Genomic DNA, 4,802 nt, shown 5'->3' with positions numbered 1-4,802 from the left:
GGACTCCAGTGGTTTTGCTGATGTAGTTTCCTATTGAATGGGGAGTGGTCAGGCATGTGACCAGATGTTTGTAGAGAGCCTCTTTGAAGACATAATGATAGTAATATTCCTAGCTACTTGTTTTGAGTGTTTATTATATGCTACATGCATTAGTAAGTGTTTACATCGTTTATTTCATTAAGTACTGACTCTGACAGGCTTCCCTTATAGCTCAGTTGATAAAGAATCTGCCTGCAATGCAGAAAACCTGAGTTTGATTCCTGGGTTGGGAAGATCCCCTGGAGAAGGAAATGGCAACCCACTGCAATATTCTTGCCTGGAGAATCCCATGGACAGAGGAGCCTGGCAGGCTACAGTCCATGGGGTCACAAGAGTTGGACATGACTTAACGATTAAACCACAACCACCAGTGACACTGACCCTATTAAGTAAATTCTACTGGTTGTTTAAGAGGTAGGACAACTGAGGCCCAGATATGTTGAGAAATCTGCCCCAGGGCTATTCTTTGTTGAGCCTCTCCATGTGTCAGTGTTCTGAGAAAGGAGATGAAATTGAAATCTTCCCCTAAGGGTAGCTACTGCTGCTGCTGCTGCTAAGTCGCTTCAGTCGTGTCCGACTCTATGTGACCCCATAGACGGCAGCCCACCAGGCTCCCCGTCCCTGGGATTCTCCAGGCAAGAACACTGGAGTGGGCTACCATTTCCTTCTCCAATGCATGAAAGTGAAAAGTGAAAGTGAAGTCGGCTCAGTCGTGTCCCACCCTCAGCGACCCCATGGACTGCAGCCTACCAGGCTCCTCCATCCATGGGAGTTTCCAGGCAAGATTACTGGAGTGGGGTGCCATTGCCTTCTCCCAGGGTAGCTACTAGGAAGGCAGAATAATGAAGTGAAGGTCAAGGACTCTGGAGCCAGACTGCCTGTGTCAAATCTAAACCAACCGTTAGGCAAGTTCATCACATCTCTCTGTGACTCCACTGTCCTCTTCTGTAAAATGGACAAATAGTAGCAACCTCACAGCTCTATTTTAAGATGAGGCTTGTTGTGGTCTAGTCACTAAGTCATGCCTGACTCTTGTGTCCCCATGGACTGTAGACCACCAGGCTCCTTGTAGGATTTTCCAGGCAAGATTACTGGAGAGGGTTGCCATTTCCTCCTCCAGGGGATTTTCCTGACCCAGGGATCGAACTCAGGTCTCCTGCATTGCAGGCAGATTCTTTACCGACTGAGCTACCAGGCATGTAACAGCAGCAACCTCACTGCTCTATTTTAAGATGATGCATGTAAAATATGTTAAGTAGTTCCTGATATGTGGCTAGTGATAGTAAGTGTTAGCTGTTGATACTATTTATTACTGCTTTCTCACAGAACCCAGAGTTTTTTACCTTCCAGCTCTTATTCTACCAGCTTGGATTATTCTGCCATGGAGTTTTAGAATAGATTTCTGTTAAGTTTGGGAGTATGCTAATGACCGAATTGTTCCCTTCCCTCAAGTTCTCCTGTTGCAGCCCTAACTCTCAGAGTGAAGGTATTTGGAGGAAAGACCTTTTCGGGGGAATTTGGTTTAAATGAGGTCATTAAGGTGAGTGACGTTTGATGGGATTAGTGCCCTTATAAGGGCCTTCCCAGTGGCTCAGTGGTAAGGAATCTACCTGCCAATGCAGGAGATGTGGGTTTGATCCCTGGGTCAAGAAGATCCCCTGGAGGAGGAAATGGCAACCTATTCCAGTATTCTTGCCTGGGTAATCCCATAGACAGAGGAGCTTGGAGGGCTATGTACCATGGGTTGCAAAGAGTTGGACATGACTGAGCAACTGAGCAAAATTTTTACCTTTGTGCAAATGGGAACTAGCATTTATTTAGTTTTAATATGTAATCCTTCAAAACTTTTTAGTAATTCTATGAAGTAGCGATTGTGTCTCCTTTCATTTTCAATATAAAGATCGAGGTTTAATGAAGTTATGCAACTTGAAAAAATTGTATAGCTTGTAAGTGATGGGAATGAGAGTCCAGTCTTTGTTTTTACACCTTTGTTTCTTTATTATCTCAGAACAAAAATTTTTCAAGTTCTAAGCAAGCTGGGTATTCCTCATTTTTAAAAAATAGGCAATGTTTTATTAGCTGCATACTTTTCAACAAAAAAGTTGGGGACACAGATTTGGCTATTTAAATTATTAAAATAAGCAGATTTCTTTTCCCATATTTAAGAGAAAACACATGACTAGAAATATTGAGATGGAAACTGGGTTAAACCAGTTTCCTAAGTCCTTATCCAGTAAGGAGTCAATAAAGGAAAAGATATTTTGAAACTAAAAATTAGGGAAGCCTATACACAATTTAAATGGGGGAGAAGAAAAAAAACAAAATAAAGTCAGATTGTTTACATTTTACAGGCTTCAATTAAGCACATAAAACTGTAGTATTTATTTCTCCATGAACTTTTATGAAATTCAGATCACAGCATGTCATTTATGTATCTTTGTCTTTCTTCTGATCATCTACACATTTTGCACAGTTCTTGAAGACAACATCATCATCCCACCTTCTCTTAACTTTGAAGCTGGCCTGAGGCTGGGATGGGCCAGTGGGATTAAGGACAGGGTTTCCACTCAGAGTGTTTTCTATAGGACTCCTTTCTTCTTCAGCTTTTGCTCTTGCTCCTTCCTGGCCTGCTCTTCAGTTTTTTCTGTTTTAATTTTTTCCAGCTCTGCAGGAAGAGCTGCAGTGTCATCACCGTCACTCTCCTCTTCAAAATCTTCATCTTCCTCGTCTGTTAGAGGGTGGTCTACATCAAGCTTGGCCGCGGGAATCTGGTCCAGTGGAGCTTCTTTGACACTGAAGAAGAGGCTGTGTGTTCTCTGGCTGGCGGATCTCTATTTTTATTTTGCAGCAGCAGCTCTCTCTGTGTTCCAGCTCTCTCCTGAAATCACAGATTCACACGTCTTCAGGGGCATCCTGAGTGGTCTGTCTGTATTTTATCTTTGTATGAGAGGGTAGTTCTCTGCTTGAATACTGCTTTGAGCGTTTGTTCAAATCACCTTCACCTTTTCCTCTCCCACCTCTTCTTGCAGGTTCAAAAGCTGGCTGAGCTGCTGTTGTCATCCTTTATGCTTCGGGTTGTCACAGGGAACCTGCAGACTCTTCACCCCTGCCCCACTCGGTGAGGGGTGGCCCTCTGCCGAGTCACCTGCTCACTGTACTCTCCATGGCCACCGGAGACTGGAGAAACTCGTCTGCAGCTCTGGGGCCGCCTCTGCCCACATTGGGTTCTCTGCCTCAACTTCCAAAGGCCCTTTCCGGGCCCCACCCATAGTCTGGTTTTCTCCTGCCGCTCACTTTGCCCAAGCTCGGATACAGCCTGTGACTGGAGATCATACAGACAGATCATGCAGACGTCATTATGACTTTCAGCTCCCAGAAACCTCTGCGCCTAGGGCCAAAGGCCAAGACCTGGAAGGTATGCCTTATTATTTAGTTGGAGAAGGAAATGGCTACCCACTCCGGTATTCTTGCCTGGAGAAGCCCATGACAGAGGAGCCTGGCGGGCTACAGTTCACAGGGTTGCAAGAGTCGGACAAGACTTAGCAACTGAACCACCAACAACCACTGTTTTCTTTGGTTAATGACCCAATGATCTTTACACCAGGTCCACCTCATTCTAGTTAACAGCTGCAGAGTATCTAGATGAACCAGAGATGATTTTATTGTCCCCCTATCGGTGGAGATTTAGGTTATTTCCCAATGTTTCACTTGTATAAAAAATGCTGCAATAAATATCTATATCTATGTAGATAGATATAGACTCATAAATATAGATATTTTTGCATATTTTTGTCAATAGCTCTGTAAAGTAAATTACTAGAACTGGAATTGCTTTCTCAGTGATATGCATTATTTTAAATTTTGCCAGATTTTCCTCTACAGTTTTTGGACCAATTCATAGTTCCCACCAATGGGAATGCTGTTGACAATAACCCCACTGATAATGCACACTATTATTAATCTTTAATCTTTGCCATACCACATGAAAAATTGATATCTCATTGAAAATTTTTTGCATTTATTTTTTATTATTGCTATTATTATTATTTATTGGCCACTTGTATTTTTCTCCTATAATTGGACTACTGGTGTCTTTTCCTCATTTGGGAGAGGGAAATAGCTGTTTATCTATCATGTATATTGAAAAGGTCAATTCAGATAAGGTCAAGAATTATTGAGAATGATGACAAAAGAAACCTCAAATAGAGTCTCTGATCCAAAGAGAAAACAATGACCTCTTACATATGGTTGCTTTGGTTGTGAGAATGGATTCAATCTGGAGCATTCACCTAATTGATGGTCTCAAGGAAGAGCTGACAAGCAGAATACATGCTAAGCAAAGGAGGGCTAAGCAAAGAGCATCCTGAGACATGGCAATTGTTAATCCATGTCATGTTGCCTCCCTCACCTCTGCACCTGCCCCAGCAGCTCCAGGGAATGCACCCCTGGTGTGGGAGAAAAATTCAGAGGACAGCCCCTAAGGAAAATGCACAGAGCTATAGCTGTGAAAAGAAGAATCTCTCCGAAAACTGTGGTATCTTAGAACTCAGTGATGAACACTGGAAAACAGACTACAAAATACATGTCCAACCATGTGCCCCTTTCTTCCTGGTAAGGAGTGTTGTCCAGAGTTGGAAGTGGGGGCAAGGGGAAGAGAATGATGAAGAGAGCTCTCTTCCACACTGAGAACAAAACTGATTATTTTTATCCCACTCTTGGAGGCAAGATCAAGCCTTGTACTTGTTCAAAATGCAAATTCCTAG

General features: G+C 43.0%; 1 pseudogene; it reads right to left on the bottom strand.

Annotated features, from left to right (window-relative positions):
- Positions 1-2,377: 2,377 nt before the first annotated feature.
- Positions 2,378-3,099, bottom strand: LOC104986733 (annotated as a pseudogene).
- Between the last annotated feature and the right edge of the window lie 1,703 nt (positions 3,100-4,802).

Source organism: Bison bison, unplaced genomic scaffold (genome assembly GCF_000754665.1).
Source record: "Bison bison bison isolate TAMUID 2011002044 unplaced genomic scaffold, Bison_UMD1.0 scf7180017864072, whole genome shotgun sequence".
In the NCBI taxonomy this organism is placed as follows: domain Eukaryota; kingdom Metazoa; phylum Chordata; class Mammalia; order Artiodactyla; family Bovidae; genus Bison; species Bison bison.
This window is presented reverse-complemented; position numbering and strand designations above follow the sequence as displayed.